This window comes from Cryptomeria japonica, unplaced genomic scaffold (genome assembly GCF_030272615.1).
Source record: "Cryptomeria japonica unplaced genomic scaffold, Sugi_1.0 HiC_scaffold_83, whole genome shotgun sequence".
NCBI lineage: Eukaryota > Viridiplantae > Streptophyta > Pinopsida > Cupressales > Cupressaceae > Cryptomeria > Cryptomeria japonica.
In genome coordinates this window covers 480,001-500,000 of record NW_026728905.1, presented here as the reverse complement: position 1 = coordinate 500,000, position 20,000 = coordinate 480,001, and the positions used below count along the sequence as shown (strand labels likewise).

Genomic DNA, 20,000 nt, shown 5'->3' with positions numbered 1-20,000 from the left:
CAAGGTGCGCAGCATGGCGTGCACGAAGTCGGAGCCCGGTTTGCCCCGGGTGCGCACCTCGCGTGCACCTTCGCCAGGGTGGGCACCTCGGTGCGCACACCTTCTCAATGTTTTCTTGCCTTTTCTGGAAATTGGTGAAGGCAGCGCATCAAAGGTGCGCACCTCGGTGTGCTCCGAGGTGCGAACCCGAGAGCGCTCCGAGGTGCCCACGAAGTCGAAAGTCGGGTTAATTGCATTGTTTTCCCCGGGTGCGCTCCGAGGTGCGCAACATCGGTGCGCACCAAGGAGGGCTCCGAAGTGTGCTCCAAGGTGCGCACGATTCGGAGCTCGGTTTGCCCGGGGTGCGCACACCTTGGCTGGGTTGCGCACCCTTTGTGCGCTCCAAGGTGCGCACGAAGTCGGAGCTCGGTTTGCCCCGGGTGCGCACCTTCGCCAGGGTGCGCACCTTGATGCGCACGCCTTGGCTGGGCTGCGCACCTTGGTGGGCGCCATGGTGCGCACCTTTCGTGCGCTCCAAGGTGCGCACGAAGTCGGAGCTCGGTTTGCCCCGGGTGCGCACCTTGGTGGGCGCCATGGTGCACTCCGAGGTGCCCAAGATTGGTGCGCACCAAGGAGCGCTCCGAAGTGCGCTCCAAGGTGCGCAGGTGCGCGCGAAGTCGAAAGTTGGGTTAATTGTCCGGTTTGCCTCGGGTGCGCACCTTGCGTGCACCTTCGCCAGGGTGGGCGCCTTGGTGCGCACACCTTGGCTGGGCTGCGCACCCGGGCGCGCACACCTTGGCACCCGCGTTTCCTTCATTTTAAATTTTTTTTTTTTACAATCTCTCAAGTGGGAAATTCTATAATCTCAACTTTTTTTGCCTTTTCAGGAAACTTTTGAATGGAGCGCATCATTGGTGCGCTCCGAAGTGTGCTCCAAGGTGCGCACCTCTGGTGTGCTCCAAAGCTCTCTCTAGCTGCGTGCACCTGCCCCGGCCGCGCACCCGGCCCCGCCCAGCTTCGCTCACCTGTCCCGGGCGTCTGGTGCGGAACCTTAGAGTAAGAAACATCACCGTGCACCTTGGCCAACGTGCGCGACTCGACCGAGCGCGCACTGGCCGAGGTGCACACCGATTTCACCTGGGTGCGCGCGCAGCACCTCGGGCGCACCGGGGTGCGCGCACAACGCCCGGGTTGCACCGTGGCCTGTGTGCTCGGGGCGCCTCGGGTGCGCGCTCGGTGTCGCCCCCGCGCGCGCGGTAGTGCGGGCAGCGCACCCCGGCCCGGCCCGGCCCCGACGAGAACGCAAACGGGCAAAAGGTTTATTCAAATAGCATTGCGACGCCCGGCGAAAAACTAAAAAAGGGTGCAACACCGGGACTTCCCGGGAGGTCACCCATCCCAGTACTACTCCGGCCCAAGCGCGCTTAACTGCGGAGTTCTGATGGGATCCGGTGCACTAACGCTGGTATGATCGCACCCGTTATGAGCTTGTCGCAGTGTGTACTTAGCAAACCGCGACCCACGTGCGAATCCACCCCGGCCACCCACCCCCGTCGAGGTGCACACCCTCCCTCGCGAAGTGCGCCCCGTTCGCCAAGTGTGAGCCCTGCCCGGGTGCGCGCACCTTGCTAGGGCGTCGGGTGTGCACCCGGCCCGGCCTACGTGCGTGCACCTGGACGGGGCGTCGTGTGCGTGCAGTGTCCCGTCTGCAACGCGGTGCCCACACACCACCTCGGGCGCAACGACCTGCGCTCACATGTGGGCCGAGTGCACCTTGGTGCATGTTCGGGGCGCCTCGGGTGCACGCTCGATCTTGCCCCGGTGCACCAAGGCGCTCGGTTTGCCCCGGGTGCGCACTTGGTGCAAGGTGGGCACCCAAAATAGGGATCAAGCACCAAAACACAAGTTTCGGGATGCAAAATGGGACCCAAGGACCACAAATGCGTTCCAAGACCCATGATGGGTCCACGAGAACAAAAATGTGTTCCGAGACTTAATAAACAAATATTGGGTTTTAGGAGAAGAAACATGCTCTGATGCCCAAAACGAGAATCGACCCCGAAAAGGCCACAGGCCAAAAGTGGGATGCGAGACAAAAAAAAATGGGACCCGAGGACCAAAATTGGGTTCCCAGGTCGAAGACAGGGCAACCGGACAAGAAACGACCTCTAAGGCTCGAAATGAGTCCCGACGACTAAAACTTGACAAGAAGCACCCATCAGGCACCCAACTCGACACCCATGGGATGCCGACCCACCCGGGCTTCCACCTAGCACACCTTGGCACCCACCCACCCTCGCACCCAACCTCGCACCCAACTTAGCACCTTTGAACCCACATTGGCACTCACCCTGACCCTGGCACCTTGGAACCCACATTGGCACTCACCTTGACCCTGGCACCCACCTTTGCACTCACCTTGGGACCCACCCTGGCTCCCACCTCGGCACCCACCCAGACACCCACCTTGGTTCCTTGGCACCCACCTTGGATCCCTGGCACCCACCCCGACACCCACCTTGGCACGCAACTTGGCTACTTGCCACCCACCTTGGCTCCTTGACGCCCACCCCGACAACCACCCCGTGACCTACCCTGGCTAGGGTTGGTGCACACCCACCCTGGTGCCCACCTTGGCACCCACCCCATGACCCACCTTGGCACGCACCTTAGTACCCACCCTAGGACCCACCCCGTGACCCACCTTGGCCAGGGTGGGTGCCTTGGTGCGCACAACTTGCCTGGGCTGCACACCAGGGCAGGCTCAAGATGGCACCCGCGTTCCGTTTTTTTCACTATCTTTCAAAACGGAAATTTTAAAATCTCGTTTTTTTTTTTTTTTTGCCTTTTCTGGAAATTAGTGAAGGCAGCGCATCAAAGGTGCGCAATGCTGGTGCGAACCCGGGAGCGCTCCGATGTGTGCTCCAAGGTGCGGCGTGCACGAAGTCCGAGCCCGGCTTGCCCCGGGTGCGCACCTCGCGTGCACCTTCGCCGGGGTGAGCACCTTGGCTGGGTTGCGCGCCCTGGTGCGCACCAAGGAGCGCTCTGAAGTGTGCTCCAAGGTGCGGCGTGCACGAAGTCGGAGCTCGGTTTGCCCCGGGTGTGCACCTCGGGTGCGCACCTCGCGTGCACCTTCGCTGCGGTGGGCACCTTGGCTGGGTTGCGCGCCTTGGTGGGCACCATGCAGTGCACGAAGTCGGAGCCCGGTTTGCCCCGGGCGCGCACCTCCGCCAGGGTGGGCACCTTGGTGCGCACAACTTGCCTGGGCTGCGCACCAGGAAGGGCTCAAGATGGCACCCGCGTTCCGTTTTTTTCACTATCTTTCAGAACGGAAATTTTAAAATATCGTTTTTTTTTGCCTTTTCTGGAAATTAGTGAAGGCAGCGCATCAAAGGTGCGCAACGCTGGTGCGAACCTGGGAGCGCTCCGATGTGTGCTCCAAGGTGCGGCGTGCACGAAGTCGGAGCCCGGTTTGCCCCGGGTGCGCCCTGGTGGGCACCATGGTGCGCACCAAGGAGCGCTCCGAAGTGTGCTCCAAGGTGCGGCCTGCACGAAGTCGGAGCCCGGTTTGCCCCGGGTGTGCACCGCGGGTGGGCACCTTGGTGCGCATGCCTTGCCTGGGCTGCGCACCAGGGCGGGCTCAAGATGGCACCCGCGTTCCGTTTTTTTCACTATCTTTCAAAACGGAAATTTTAAAATCTCATTTTTTTTTGCCTTTTCTGGAAATTAGTGAAGGCAGCGCATCAAAGGTGCGCACCTCGCTGCCCACCACGGTGCGCAACGCCGGTGGGCACCCGGGAGTGCTTCGAAGTGTGCTCCAAGGTGCTGCGTGCACGTTGTCGGAGCCCGGTTTGCCCCGGGTGCGCACCTCGCGTGCACCTTCGTCGGGGTGGGCACCTTGGCTGGGTTTGCCCCGGCTGCGCTCCGAAGCGGGGTTATTGGAGCGCCGCCTCTTTTTTTGTCGGAGCGTTTGGTGGGGTTTCTCGCATTGGCTCTTCCCAGGCCCGGTTGCCACCCTGGCGCGCACGAAGTCGGAAGTAGGGTTAATTGCCCGGGTGCGCACCTTTGCCAGGGTGGGCACCTTACCTGGGCTGTGCACCCGGGCGGGCTCAAGATGGCACCCGCGTTCCGTTTTTTTCACTATCTTTCAAAACGGAAATTTTAAAATCTCCTCTTTTTTTTGCCTTTTCTGGAAATTAGTGAAGGCAGCGCATCAAAGGTGCGCACCTCGCTGCCCACCTTGGTGTGCTCTGAGGTGCGCACCCGGGAGCGCTACGAAGTGTGCTCCAAGGTGCGGCGTGCACGTTGTCGGAGCCCGGTTTGCCCCGGGTGCGCACCTCGCCTGCACCTTGGCCGGGGTGGGCACCCTGGCTGGGTTTGCCCAGGGTGCGCTCCGAAGCGGGGTTACTGGAGCGCCCCCTCTTTTTTTGTCAGAGCGTTTGGTGGGGTTTCTCGCATTGGCTCTTCCCAGGCCCGGTTGTTGGGTGCGCTCCCACCCTGGCGCGCGCGAAGTTGGAAGTTGGGTTAATTGCCCGGGCGCGCACCTTCGCCAGGGTGGGCACCTTGGTGCGCACACCTTGGCTGGGCTGCGCACCAGGGCGGGCTCAAGATGGCACCAGCATTCCCTTTTTCTCACTATCTTTCAAAACGGAAATTTTAAAATCTCGTTTTCTTTTGCCTTTTATGGAAATTAGTGAAGGCATCGCATCAAAGGTGCGCACCTCGCTGCCCACCTTGGTGTGCTCCGAGGTGCCCACCACGGTGCGCTCCGAGGTGCCCACCACGGTGCGCAACGCCGGTGCGAACCCGGGAGCGCCCCGATGTGTGCTCCAAGGTGCGGCGTGCACGAAGCCGGACCCCGGTTTGCCCCGGGTGCGCACCTCGCGTGCACCTTGGTGCGCACACCTTGGCTGGGTTGCGCGGCCTGGTGGGCACCATGGTGCGCACCAAGGAGCGCTCCGAAGTGTGCTCCAAGGTGCGGCGTGCACGAAGTCCTAGCCCGGTTTGCCCCGGGTGCGCACCTTCGCCGCGGTGGGCACCATGGCGTGCACGAAGTCGGAGCCCGGTTTGCCCCGGGTGCGCACCTCGCGTGCACCTTCGCCGGGGTGGGCACCTCGGCTGGGTTGCGCGCCCTGGTGCGCACCAAGGAGCGCTCCGAAGTGTGCTCCAAGGTGCGGCGTGCACGAAGTCGGAGCCCGGTTTGCCCCGGGTGCGCACCTTCGCCGCGGTGGGCACCCTGGTGCGCACCATGGCGTGCACGAAGTCGGAGCCCGGTTTGCCCCGGGTGCGCACCTCGCGTGCACCTTCGGCGGGGTTGCGCGCCCTGGTGCGCACCAAGGAGCGCTCCGAAGTGTGCTCCAAGGTGCGGCGTGCACGAAGTCGGAGCCCGGTTTGCCCCGGGTGCGCACCTCGCGTGCACCTTCGGCGGGGTTGCGCGCCCTGGTGGGCACCATGGTGCGCACCAAGGAGCGCTCCGAAGTGTGCTCCAAGGTTCGGCGTGCACGAAGTCGGAGCCCGGTTTGCCCCGGGTGCGCACCTCGCGTGCACCTTCGCCGCGGTGGGCACCATGGCGTGCACGAAGTCGGAGCCCGGTTTGCCCCGGGTGCGCACCTCGCGTGCACCTTCGCCGGGGTGGGCACCTCGGCTGGGTTGCGCGCCCTGGTGCGCACCAAGGAGCGCTCCGAAGTGTGCTCCAAGGTGCGGCGTGCACGAAGTCGGAGCCCGGTTTGCCCCGGGTGCGCACCTCGCGTGCACCTTCGCCGCGGTGGGCACCATGGCGTGCACGAAGTCGGAGCCCGGTTTGCCTCGGGTGCGCACCCCGCGTGCACCTTCGCCGGGGTGGGCACCTCGGCTGGGTTGCGCGCCCTGGTGCGCACCAAGGAGCGCTCCGAAGTGTGCTCCAAGGTGCGGCGTGCACGAAGTCGGAGCCCGGTTTGCCCCGGGTGCGCACCTCGCGTGCACCTTCGCCGCGGTGGGCACCTTGGCTGGGTTGGGCACCATTGAGCGCTCCGAAGTGTGCTCCAAGGTGCGCACCATGGCCCTCCAAGGTGCGCAGCATGGCGTGCACGAAGTCGGAGCCCGGTTTGCCCCGGGTGCGCACCTCGCGTGCACCTTCGCCAGGGTGGGCACCTCGGTGCGCACACCTTCTCAATGTTTTCTTGCCTTTTCTGGAAATTGGTGAAGGCAGCGCATCAAAGGTGCGCACCTCGGTGTGCTCCGAGGTGCGAACCCGAGAGCGCTCCGAGGTGCCCACGAAGTCGAAAGTCGGGTTAATTGCATTGTTTTCCCCGGGTGCGCTCCGAGGTGCGCAACATCGGTGCGCACCAAGGAGGGCTCCGAAGTGTGCTCCAAGGTGCGCACGATTCGGAGCTCGGTTTGCCCGGGGTGCGCACACCTTGGCTGGGTTGCGCACCCTTTGTGCGCTCCAAGGTGCGCACGAAGTCGGAGCTCGGTTTGCCCCGGGTGCGCACCTTCGCCAGGGTGCGCACCTTGATGCGCACGCCTTGGCTGGGCTGCGCACCTTGGTGGGCGCCATGGTGCGCACCTTTCGTGCGCTCCAAGGTGCGCACGAAGTCGGAGCTCGGTTTGCCCCGGGTGCGCACCTTGGTGGGCGCCATGGTGCACTCCGAGGTGCCCAAGATTGGTGCGCAACAAGGAGCGCTCCGAAGTGCGCTCCAAGGTGCGCAGGTGCGCGCGAAGTCGAAAGTTGGGTTAATTGTCCGGTTTGCCTCGGGTGCGCACCTTGCGTGCACCTTCGCCAGGGTGGGCGCCTTGGTGCGCACACCTTGGCTGGGCTGCGCACCCGGGCGCGCACACCTTGGCACCCGCGTTTCCTTCATTTTAAATTTTTTTTTTTTACAATCTCTCAAGTGGGAAATTCTATAATCTCAACTTTTTTTGCCTTTTCAGGAAACTTTTGAATGGAGCGCATCATTGGTGCGCTCCGAAGTGTGCTCCAAGGTGCGCACCTCTGGTGTGCTCCAAAGCTCTCTCCAGCTGCGTGCACCTGCCCCGGCCGCGCACCCGGCCCCGCCCAGCTTCGCTCACCTGTCCCGGGCGTCTGGTGCGGAACCTTAGAGTAAGAAACATCACCGTGCACCTTGGCCAACGTGCGCGACTCGACCGAGCGCGCACTGGCCGAGGTGCACACCGATTTCACCTGGGTGCGCGCGCAGCACCTCGGGCGCACCGGGGTGCGCGCACAACGCCCGGGTTGCACCGTGGCCTGTGTGCTCGGGGCGCCTCGGGTGCGCGCTCGGTGTCGCCCCCGCGCGCGCGGTAGTGCGGGCAGCGCACCCCGGCCCGGCCCGGCCCCGACGAGAACGCAAACGGGCAAAAGGTTTATTCAAATAGCATTGCGACGCCCGGCGAAAAACTAAGAAAGGGTGCAACACCGGGACTTCCCGGGAGGTCACCCATCCTAGTACTACTCCGGCCCAAGCGCGCTTAACTGCGGAGTTCTGATGGGATCCGGTGCACTAACGCTGGTATGATCGCACCCGTTATGAGCTTGTCGCAGTGTGTACTTAGCAAACCGCGACCCACGTGCGAATCCACCCCGGCCACCCACCCCCGTCGAGGTGCACACCCTCCCTCGCGAAGTGCGCCCCGTTCGCCAAGTGTGAGCCCTGCCCGGGTGCGCGCACCTTGCTAGGGCGTCGGGTGTGCACCCGGCCCGGCCTACGTGCGTGCACCTGGACGGGGCGTCGTGTGCGTGCAGTGTCCCGTCTGCAACGCGGTGCCCACACACCACCTCGGGCGCAACGACCTGCGCTCACATGTGGGCCGAGTGCACCTTGGTGCATGTTCGGGGCGCCTCGGGTGCACGCTCGATCTTGCCCCGGTGCACCAAGGCGCTCGGTTTGCCCCGGGTGCGCACTTGGTGCAAGGTGGGCACCCAAAATAGGGATCAAGCACCAAAACACAAGTTTCGGGATGCAAAATGGGACCCAAGGACCACAAATGCGTTCCAAGACCCATGATGGGTCCACGAGAACAAAAATGTGTTCCGAGACTTAATAAACAAATATTGGGTTTTAGGAGAAGAAACATGCTCTGATGCCCAAAACGAGAATCGACCCCGAAAAGGCCACAGGCCAAAAGTGGGATGCGAGACAAAAAAAAATGGGACCCGAGGACCAAAATTGGGTTCCCAGGTCGAAGACAGGGCAACCGGACAAGAAACGACCTCTAAGGCTCGAAATGAGTCCCGACGACTAAAACTTGACAAGAAGCACCCATCAGGCACCCAACTCGACACCCATGGGATGCCGACCCACCCGGGCTTCCACCTAGCACACCTTGGCACCCACCCACCCTCGCACCCAACCTCGCACCCAACTTAGCACCTTTGAACCCACATTGGCACTCACCCTGACCCTGGCACCTTGGAACCCACATTGGCACTCACCTTGACCCTGGCACCCACCTTTGCACTCACCTTGGGACCCACCCTGGCTCCCACCTCGGCACCCACCCAGACACCCACCTTGGTTCCTTGGCACCCACCTTGGATCCTTGGCACCCACCCCGACACCCACCTTGGCACGCAACTTGGCTACTTGCCACCCACCTTGGCTCCTTGACGCCCACCCCGACAACCACCCCGTGACCTACCCTGGCTAGGGTTGGTGCACACCCACCCTGGTGCCCACCTTGGCACCCACCCCATGACCCACCTTGGCACGCACCTTAGTACCCACCCTGTTACCCACCCTAGGACCCACCCCGTGACCCACCTTGGCCAGGGTGGGTGCACCCACCCTGGTGCCCACCTTGGCACCCACCCATCCTAGCACCCAGCCTGTGACCGGGCTTGGAACCCAACCTTGCACCCGTCTTGGCCAGTGTGGGTGCGCACCCATCCTGGCACCCACGTTGTGACACACCCTTTAACCCACGCACCCTAGCAGCCACGTTGGCACCCACCTTGGAACACAACCTAGCAACTTGGCACCCACCCCGTGACCCACCTTGGCATCCACCATAGCAGTCGCCCACTTGGCACCCACCTTGGAACCCAAGTTGGCACCCACCTCGGCACCCACCTTGACACTTGTGGACCCACCTTGCCACTCACCCTAGCATCGACCCATCCTAGCACCCACCCTGGCACCTTTGCACCCTAGCACTCACCCATCCTAGCACCTAACCTGTGACCCACCTTGACACTCACCCTCGCACCCACCTTGGAACCCAACCTAGCACCCACCCACCCTGACACCAACCCTAGCACCTACCCACCCTTGCACCCACCCTGTGACCCATCTTGGCACCCACCCATCCTACCACTCAACCTATCACCCACCTTCTCACCCACCTTGGCATCCACCTTAGCACCCACCCACACTGGCACCTTGGCACCCACCTCGGGCAAGGTGGGTGCACACCCACCCTGACACCCAATTTAGAACCAACCGAGCATGTTACCCACCTTGGCACCCACATTGCAGCCCACCCTAGTACCCACCCTATGACCCACATTGGCATCCACACCCTAGCACCCAGGCACCTCGACACCCGCCTTGACACGCACCCTAGCACTAAACCTGTGACCCACCTTGGAACTCACCCTAGAACCCACCCACCCTGTGAACCACCTTGGCATCCACCTTAGCACCCACCCACCTTGGCACCCACTCTAGCACTCACCCATCCTAACACCCAACTTGTTACCCACCTTGGCACCCGCCCTCGCGTCCACCTTGAAACCCACCCTAGCACCCACCCACGCAGGAGCCCACCTTGGCACCCAACCTAACACCCACGCATCCTGGCACCCAACTTGTGACCCACCTTGGAACCCACCCTAGTACCCACCTTTGAACCCACTATATCACCAACCCACCTTGGCACCCACCCTATGACCCTCTTTGGAATCCACCCTAGCACGCACCCACCCTGGCACCCACCATGGAGCGCACCCTAGCACCCACCCACCTCGGCACGCACCTCAACACCCACCTTGGTGTGCGCACTGCGCCAACCTCTCAAAGACCCTATGTGGTGCGCTCCAAAGTGTACACCTTTGGTGCGCTCCAAGGTGCGCACCTTTGGTGCACACCGAGGTGCACACCAAAGTGTGCACCGAGGTGAGCACCAAAGTGCACTCCAAGGTGCACACCAAGGCGTGCACCTTTGGTGCGGTCAATGCAAACGAATTCGGAAGTTGGGGTCGATGTCCTAATCGCTGCTGCAGACTACACGTATGAGAATCGGACAAATAGCTTTATATAGGGGAGGTGTTGCGTTTGATGGGTCGACTCCCCTGGTTGTGTGCACTGCACCAACTTCAAAGACCCTGTCTTGTTTAAGAAGTCAAAAGTTGGGGTGGATGTCCTAATCATTGCTGCAGTCTACGCATGTATGAGAATCAGACAAATAGCTTATATAGGGGAGGTGTTGCATTCGGTGGGTTGACTCCCCTGGTTGTGCGCACTGCGCCAACCTCAAAGACCCCGCATAGCAGAAGAAGTCGGAAGTCGGATTTTGGTGAGCACCAAGGCGTGCACCTTTGGTGCGGTCAACGCAGACGAATTCAGAAGTTGGGGTGGATGTCCTAATCGTTGTTGCAGGCTACACATGTATGAGAATCAGACAAATAGCTTATATAGGGGAGGTGTTGGGTTTGATGGGTCAACTCCCTTGGTTGTGCGCATTACGCCAACCTCAAAGACCTTGTTTTCGTTAAGAAGTCAAAAGTTGGGGTCAATGTCCTAATGGCTCCTGTAGGCTACACATGTATGAGAATCGGACAAATAGCTTATATAGGGGAGGTGTTGGGTTTGATGGGTCGACTCCCCTGGTTGTGCGCATTACGTCAACCTCAAAGACCTTGTTTTCGTTAAGAAGTCAAAAGTTGGGGTCGATGTCCTAATTGCTCCTGTAGACTACACATGTATGAGAATCAGACAAATAGCTTATATAGGGGAGGTGTTGGGTTTGATGGGTTGACTCCCCTAGTTGTTCGCATTACACCAACCTCAAAGACCTTGTTTTCGTTTAGAAGCCGAAAGTTGGGGTCGATGTCCTAATTGCTCCTGCAGGCTACGCATGTATGAGAATCAGACAAATAGCTTATATAGGGGAGGTGTTGGGTTTGATGGGTCGACTCCCCTGGTTGTGCGCATTGCGCCAACCTCAAAGACCCTGCATTGCGGATGAAGTCGAAAGTCAGAGTTTGGTGTGCTACAAGGTGTGGTCGAAGGTGCTCACCTAGGTGTGCACCTTTGGAGCGCAGGAAAAGTGCCCTCCAAAAGTGCGCACCTTTGGAGTGCACAAAAGTGCCCTCCAAAAGTGCGCACCTTTGGAGCGCACAAAAGTGCCCTCCAAAAAGTGCCCTCCAAAAGTGCGCACCTTTGGAGCGCACAAAAGTGCCCTCCAAAAAGTGCCCTCCAAAAGTGCGCACCTTTGGAGTGCAGAAAAGTGCCCTCCAAAAAGTGCCCTCCAAAAGTGTGCACCTTTGGAGTGCACAAAAGTGCCCTCCAAAAGTGCGCACCTTTGGAGCGCAGAAAAGTGCCCTCCAAAAAGTGCCCTCCAAAAGTGCGCACCTTTGGAGCGCAGAAAAGTGCCCTCCAAAAAGTGCCCTCCAAAAGTGCGCACCTTTGGAGCGCAGAAAAGTGCCCTCCAAAAAGTGCCCTCCAAAAGTGCGCACCTTTGGAGCGCAGAAAAGTGCCCTCCAAAAAGTGCCCTCCAAAAGTGCGCACCTTTGGAGCGCACAAAAGTGCCCTCCAAAAAGTGCCCTCCAAAAGTGCGCACCTTTGGAGCGCACAAAAGTGCCCTCCAAAAGTGCGCACCTTTGGAGCGCACAAAAGTGCCCTCCAAAAGTGCGCACTTTTGGTGCGCACCAAGGCGCTGGTTCGGTCGTTGCAGGCGAGTTCGGAAGTTGGGGTCGATGTCCTGAGCGGAGGTGCAAACTACACAGGTGTCGGAATCGGACAAATAGCTTATATAGGGGAGGTGTATGCTTCGATGGGTCGACTCCCCAGGTTGAGCGCACCGCGCCAACCTCAAAGACCCTACGGTATGGATGAAGTCGGAAGTTGGGTCCGATGACCGATTCGATTAGTAGGTATGCTCATGAGGTCGGAATTTGGGTCCGATGACCTGCCATGTGCAGGAAGGCGAATGTTGGCACTGTGCGTTGCAAGGTGCACACCAAGGTGCTGGTGCGGTCTTTTTAGTCGAGTTCGGAAGTTGGGGTCGATGTCCTGATCGGAGGTGCAAGCTACACAGGTGTGGGAATCGGACAAATAGCTTATATAGGGGAGGTGTATGCTTCGTTGGGTCGACTCCCCGGGTTGAGCGCACCGCGCCAACCTCAAAGACCCTACGGTATGGATGAAGTCGGAAGTTGGGTCCGATGACCGATTCGATATGTAGGCATACTCGCGAGGTCGGAATTTGGGTCCGATGACCTGCCATGTGCAGGAAGGCGAATGTTGGCACTGTGCGTTGCAAGGTGCGCACCAAGGCGCTGGTTCGGTCGTTGCAGGCGAGTTCGGAAGTTGGGGTCGATGTCCTGATCGGAGGTGCAAACTACACAGGTGTGGGAATCGGACAAATAGCTTATATAGGGGAGGTGTATGCTTCGTTGGGTCGACTCCCCGGGTTGAGCGCACCGCGCCAACCTCAAAGACCCTACGGTATGGATGAAGTCGGAAGTTGTGTCCGATGACCGATTCGATATGTAGGCATACTCGCGAGGTCGGAATTTGGGTCCGATGACCTGCCATGTGCAGGAAGGCGAATGTTGGGACTGTGCGTCGCAAGGTGCGCACCAAGGCGCTGGTGCCGTCGTTGCAGTCGAGTTCGGAAGTTGGGGTCGATGTCCTGGTCAGAGGTGCAAACTACACAGGTGTGGGAATCGGACAAATAGCTTATATAGGGGAGGTGTATGCTTCGATGGGTCGACTCCCCGGGTTGAGCGCACCGCGCCAACCTCAAAGACCCTACAGTATGGATGAAGTCGGAAGTTGGGTCCGATGACCGATTCGATACGTAGGCATATTGGCGAGGTCTGAATTTGTGTCCGATGACCTGCCATGCGCAGGAAGGCGGAATTTGGGTCCGATGACCGAGTTGATGGCGTGCCATGCGCAGAAAGGCGGAATTTGGGTCCGATGACCGAGTTGATGTTGATGGCCCGCCATGCACAGGAAGGCGGAATTTGGGTCCGATGACCGATTTGAAGGCGTGCCATGCGCAGAAAGGCGGAGTTTGGGTCCGATGACCGAGTTGATATTGATGGCCCGCCATGCGCAGGAAGGCGGAATTTGGGTCCGATGACCTGACATACGCATGGAGTCCGACTCGGGGGCCGATGTTCGATTCGATGACTTGCATTGTGGGTAAAGTCGGAAGTTGTGGTCTTTGACCCGATTCGATGACCAGACTTCGGCTGCTTGAGAATCGGACAAATAACTTATATAGGGGAGGTAGTGTTCTCGAGCATCCTCCCCCCGTGCCCGTTTATGTCGATTGATGCTGGTGCTCGACTGGTTGGAGCGCTCGGATGCAAAAATCTTGCACCAGGATTTATCGATTGTGATGGACACGGCAAGTCTCCTGATTGCTATGCAGGAGCTCATCGTGAATCTCTATGCGGCCTTGGTATGGACTCGACCTGCGGAATGGTTCGGCAATGGTAGTCGCTCCAACACGTCCTTGCAATGGCCACAGAGGTGATTCGACTAGAGCTCCAGTCTAGCTTTTGGGTTGCTTGGCGGACTGGTATAGCCGCGATCGAGTTCCGGCCATGAACGTTTTAGATAGCTCTTGGGCTTTCTGGGACGGAAGTCGGAAGTTTGGGCTGTTGTCCGATTTGATGACCATTCTTCGGATGTGTGAGAATCGGACAAATAACTTATATAGGGGACTGTGTTGTCTCACGCAGCCCCCTCTGTGCCCCTCTATCTCGACCGATGTTGGTGCTTGAAAGGGTTGGGATCGCTCGGATTTATAAACGTGCACCACCATTTGTCGAGTGTGAGGGACGCGGCAGGTCTCCTAAATGCTATACGGGCGCTCTCTGAGAATCTCTATCCGGCCTCGACACAGACTAGTCTTGCTGAATGGTTTGGCACTGGTAGTCGATCCAACACGTCGTTGTTGTGGCCGCCTAGGCGATTCGATTCGAGCCCCCGTCTAGCTTTTGGGTTGCTTGGCGGATTTTGCCCTATCCGCAAGTGAGCTCGGTCCCTAAACGTTCGAGAAACCCGATTGCTATGCGCCGACTCTCTTTCTTGCGAGCCTCCATCTAGCTTTTGGGTCTCTACGGAACGGAAGTCGGAATCTGGGACCGTTGTTTGATTCGACGAGGCAGACTACGGTTGTGCGAGAATCGGACAAATAACTTATATAGGGGAGGTGTTGACTGGAGCATTCTCCCCCGTGCCCCTCTAACTCGACCAATGCTGGCGCTCGAACGGTGGTAGCGCTCGGATTTTCGTTGAGCGCCAGCATTGGTCGATTTAGAGGGGCATGCGAGATTCCCGAATGCTATGCGAGGGCTCTAACGGAAATGTCTATTGGTTTCGGTATGGATGCAATTGCGAGTGGTTCGGCAAAGGTAGTCGTTCCGATGCGTCCATGTCGTGGCCAAATCGATAATTCGATTTGAGCCCTCGTATAGCATTTGGGTCTCTCGATGTGATTCCGCATTCCAGTCCCTTTGGGCACTGCTTGAGCCGCATCCCAGGGGGTTCCCTTCCCAATAATCTGCCTCGCAACCCGATTGCTATGCGGTGAGGCTCCTCGGCCGCCTCGGAACTATCTGTGTATCAGACGCATCGCGGGATAAGGGGTTGGCAACGGTAGTCGCCCCAAGCGCGTCCGATGCTTGGACCATTCCGAGGCGGCCCTGAAGCCTCTTCCGTCTAGCCGTTGGGTCCTTCTCGCCGCATCCCTTGCCTCGCACCCCGATTGCTATGCGGTGAGGCTCCTCGGCCGCCTTGGAACTATCTGTGTATCAGACGCATCGCGGGATAAGGGGTTGTCACTGGTAGTCGCCCCAAGCGCGTCCGATGCTTGGACCATTCCGAGGCGGCCCTGAAGCCTCTTCCGTCTAGCCGTTGGGTCCTTCTCGCCGCATCCCTCGACTCGCACCCCGATTGCTATGCGGTGAGGCTCCTCGGCCGCCTTGGAACTATCTGTGTATCGGACGCGTCGCGGGATAAGGGGTTGTCACTGGTAGTCGCCCCAAGCGCGTCCGATGCTTGGACCATTCCGAGGCGGCCCTGAAGCCTCTTCCGTCTAGCCGTTGGGTCCTTCTCGCCGCATCCCTCGCCTCGCACCCCGATTGCTATGCGGTGAGGCTCCTCGGCCGCCTTGGAACTATCTGTGTATCGGACGCGTCGCGGGATAAGGGGTTGTCACTGGTAGTCGCCCCAAGCGCGTGCGATGCATGGACCATTCCCAGGCGGCCCTGAAGCCTCTTCCGTCTAGCCGTTGGGTCCTTCTCGCCGCATCCCTCGCCTCGCACCCCGATTGCTATGCGGTGAGGCTCCTCGGCCGCCTTGGAACTATCTGTGTATCGGACGCGTCGCGGGATAAGGGGTTGTCACTGGTAGTCGCCCCAAGCGCGTCCGATGCTTGGACCATTCCGAGGCGGCCCTGAAGCCTCTTCCGTCTAGCCGTTGGGTCCTTCTCGCCGCATCCCTCGCCTCGCACCCCGATTGCTATGCGGTGAGGCTCCTCGGCCGCCTTGGAACTATCTGTGTATCGGACGCGTCGCGGGATAAGGGGTTGTCACTGGTAGTCGCCCCAAGCGCGTCCGATGCTTGGACCATTCCGAGGCGGCCCTGAAGCCTCTTCCGTCTAGCCGTTGGGTCCTTCTCGCCGCATCCCTCGCCTCGCACCCCGATTGCTATGCGGTGAGGCTCCTCGGCCGCCTTGGAACTATCTGTGTATCGGACGCGTCGCGGGATAAGGGGTTGTCACTGGTAGTCGCCCCAAGCGCGTCCGATGCTTGGACCATTCCGAGGCGGCCCTGAAGCCTCTTCCGTCTAGCCGTTGGGTCCTTCTCGCCGCATCCCTCGCCTCGCACCCCGATTGCTATGCGGTGAGGCTCCTCGGCCGCCTTGGAACTATCTGTGTATCGGACGCATCGCGGGATAAGGGGTTGTCACTGGTAGTCGCCCCAAGCGCGTCCGATGCTTGGACCATTCCGAGGCGGCCCTGAAGCCTCTTCCGTCTAGCCGTTGGGTCCTTCTCGCCGCATCCCTCGCCTCGCACCCCGATTGCTATGCGGTGAGGCTCCTCGGCCGCCTTGGAACTATCTGTGTATCGGACGCGTCGCGGGATAAGGGGTTGTCACTGGTAGTCGCCCCAAGCGCGTCCGATGCTTGGACCATTCCGAGGCGGCCCTGAAGCCTCTTCCGTCTAGCCGTTGGGTCCTTCTCGCCGCATCCCTCGCCTCGCACCCCGATTGCTATGCGGTGAGGCTCCTCGGCCGCCTTGGAACTATCTGTGTATCGGACGCGTCGCGGGATAAGGGGTTGTCACTGGTAGTCGCCCCAAGCGCGTCCGATGCTTGGACCATTCCGAGGCGGACCTGAAGCCTCTTCCGTCTAGCCGTTGGGTCCTTCTCGCCGCATCCCTCGCCTCGCACCCCGATTGCTATGCGGTGAGGCTCCTCGGCCGCCTTGGAACTATCTGTGTATCGGACGCGTCGCGGGATAAGGGGTTGTCACTGGTAGTCGCCCCAAGCGCGTCCGATGCTTGGACCATTCCGAGGCGGCCCTGAAGCCTCTTCCGTCTAGCCGTTGGGTCCTTCTTGCCGCATCCCTCGCCTCGCACCCCGATTGCTATGCGGTGAGGCTCCTCGGCCGCCTTGGAACTATCTGTGTATCGGACGCGTCGCGGGATAAGGGGTTGTCACTGGTAGTCGCCCCAAGCGCGTCCGATGCTTGGACCATTCCGAGGCGGCCCTGAAGCCTCTTCCGTCTAGCCGTTGGGTCCTTCTCGCCGCATCCCTCGCCTCGCACCCCGATTGCTATGCGGTGAGGCTCCTCGGCCGCCTTGGAACTATCTGTGTATCGGACGCATCGCGGGATAAGGGGTTGTCACTGGTAGTCGCCCCAAGCGCGTCCGATGCTTGGACCATTCCGAGGCGGCCCTGAAGCCTCTTCCGTCTAGCCGTTGGGTCCTTCTCGCCGCATCCCTCGCCTCGCACCCCGATTGCTATGCGGTGAGGCTCCTCGGCCGCCTTGGAACTATCTGTGTATCGGACGCGTCGCGGGATAAGGGGTTGTCACTGGTAGTCGCCCCAAGCGCGTCCGATGCTTGGACCATTCCGAGGCGGACCTGAAGCCTCTTCCGTCTAGCCGTTGGGTCCTTCTCGCCGCATCCCTCGCCTCGCACCCCGATTGCTATGCGGTGAGGCTCCTCGGCCGCCTTGGAACTATCTGTGTATCGGACGCGTCGCGGGATAAGGGGTTGTCACTGGTAGTCGCCCCAAGCGCGTCCGATGCTTGGACCATTCCGAGGCGGCCCTGAAGCCTCTTCCGTCTAGCCGTTGGGTCCTTCTCGCCGCATCCCTCGCCTCGCACCCCGATTGCTATGCGGTGAGGCTCCTCGGCCGCCTTGGAACTATCTGTGTATCGGACGCGTCGCGGGATAAGGGGTTGTCACTGGTAGTCGCCCCAAGCGCGTCCGATGCTTGGACCATTCCGAGGCGGACCTGAAGCCTCTTCCCTCTAGCCGTTGGGGCTTTCTCGCCGCATCCCTCGCCTCGCACCCCGATTGCTATTCGGTGAGGCTCCTCGGCCGCCTTGGAACTATCTGTGTATCGGACGCATCGCGGGATAAGGGGTTGGCAGTGGTAGTCGCCCCAAGCGCGTCCGATGCTTGGACCATTCTGAGGCGGCCCTGCAGCCTCTTCCGTCTAGCCGTTGGGGCCATCTCGCTGCATCCCCCACCTCGCACCACGATTGCTATGCGGTGAGGCTCCTTGGCCGCCTCGGAACTATCTGTGTATCGGACGCATCGCGGGATAAGGGGTTGTCACTGGTAGTCGCCCCAAGCGCGTCCGATGCTTGGACTATTCCGAGGCGGCCCTGCAGCCTCTTCCGTCTAGCCGTTGGGGCCATCTCGCCGCATCCCCCAGCTCCTCGGCCGCCTCGGAACTATCTGTGTATCGGACGCATCGCGGGATAAGGGGTTGGCAGTGGTAGTCGCCCCAAGCGCGTTCGATGCTTGGACTATTCCGAGGCGGCCCCGCAGCCTCTTCCGTCTACCCTTTGGGGCCATCTCGCCGCATCCCTCGCCTCGCACCCCGATTGCTATGCGGTGAGGCTCCTCGGCCGCCTGGGAACTATCTTCGTATCGGATGCATCGCGGGATAAGGGGTTGTCACTGGTAGTCGCCCCAAGCGCGTCCGATGCTTGGACTATTCCGAGGCGGCCCTGTGGCCTCTTCCGTCTAGCCGTTGGGGCCATCTCGCCGCATCCCTCACCTCGCACCCCCATTGCTATGCGGTGAGGCTCCTCGGCCGCCTTGGAACTGTCTTCGTATCGGAAGCATCGCGGGATAAGGGGTTGTCACTGGTAGTCGCCCCAAGCGCGTCCGATGCTTGGACTATTCCGAGGCGGCCCTGCAGCCTCTTCCGTCTAGCCGTTGGGGCCATCTCGCCGCATCCCCCACCTCGCACCCGGATTGCTATGCGGTGAGGCTCCTCGGCCGCCTTGGAACTATCTTCGTATCGGACGCATCGCGGGATAAGGGGTTGTCACTGGTAGTCGCCCCAAGCGCGTCCGATGCTTGGACTATTCCGACGCGGCCCTGTGGCCTCTTCCGTCTAGCCGTTGGGGCCATCTCGCCGCATCCCCCACCTCGCACCCCGATTGCTATGCGGTGAGGCTCCTCGGCCGCCTTGGAACCATCTTCGTATCGGACGCATCGCGGGATGAGGGGTTGTCACTGGTAGTCGCCCCAAGCGCGTCCGATGCTTGGACCATTCCGAGGCGGCCCTGAAGCCTCTTCCGTCTAGCCGTTGGGGCCTTCCCGCCCCATCCCTCGCCTCGCACCCCCGATTGCTATGCGGTGAGGCTCCTCGGCCGCCTTGGAACCATCTGTGTATCGGACGCATCGCGGGATAAGGGGTTGGCACTGGTAGTCGCCCCAAGCGCGTCCGATGCTTGGAGCATTCCGAGGTGGCCCTGAAGCCTCTTCCGTCTAGCCGTTGGGGCCTTCCCGCCCCATCCCTCGCCTCGCACCCCGATTGATATGCGGTGAGGCTCCTCGGCCGCCTTGGAACTATCTGTGTATCGGACGCATCGCGGGATAAGGGGTTGGCACTGGTAGTCGTCCCAATCGCGTCCGATGCTTGGACCATTCCGAGGCGGCCCTGCAGCCTCTTCCGTTTAGCCGTCGGGGCCTTCCCGCCGCATCCCTCGCCTCGCATCCCGATTCCTATGCGGTGAGTCTTCTCGGCCGCCGCGGAACTATACCTGTTATTGCTACTGCATCCTTCGGCTGGTAACCTCCTCTGCCGCCTTGGAACGTTCTCTTTGTCGGACGCGTCGCGGGATAAGGGGTTGGCACTGGTAGTCGCCCCAAGCGCGCCCGATGCATAGACCGCTCCGAGTTGACCTTGCTTTCAGCCTCTCACATGCATAGACCTCTCTGAGTCGACCCTGCAGCCTCTCACGTTTAGCCTTTGGAATCTCGCCTCACAACATGATTGCTATCCTTGATGCATCCCTTGCCTCGAGCCCTGATTGCTTTCTTGGCTGCATCCCTCCTCTCCTCACAGCCCGGTTGTCATCACTGCTTCATCCGTCGCTTCATGCATTCTGGCTGCTGGGCCCTTCCCACCGCACACCTCGATTGCTATCTCTTCTGCATCACACACCCCGATTGCTATCTCTGCTACATCCCTCGGCTCTCACTTCTGCATCCTTCGCCTCCCACCTCGATTGCTATCAATGCTGCATCCGTAACCTCACACCCCGATTGCTATGCGGGGAGGCTCCTTGGCCGCCTTGGAAATTTCTGTGTGTCGGACGCACCGCGGGATAAGG

At 60.5% G+C, this 20,000-nt stretch overlaps 2 non-coding genes across 2 annotated transcripts; both read right to left on the bottom strand.

Annotated features, from left to right (window-relative positions):
* Positions 1-1,339: 1,339 nt before the first annotated feature.
* Positions 1,340-1,458, bottom strand: LOC131864343 (5S ribosomal RNA). Its single transcript, XR_009363175.1, has one exon. It is a non-coding gene; the product is annotated as a 5S ribosomal RNA (ribosomal RNA).
* Positions 1,459-7,361: 5,903 nt separating this feature from the next.
* Positions 7,362-7,480, bottom strand: LOC131864342 (5S ribosomal RNA). The gene has a single exon (XR_009363174.1). It is a non-coding gene; the product is annotated as a 5S ribosomal RNA (ribosomal RNA).
* Positions 7,481-20,000: the final 12,520 nt, after the last annotated feature.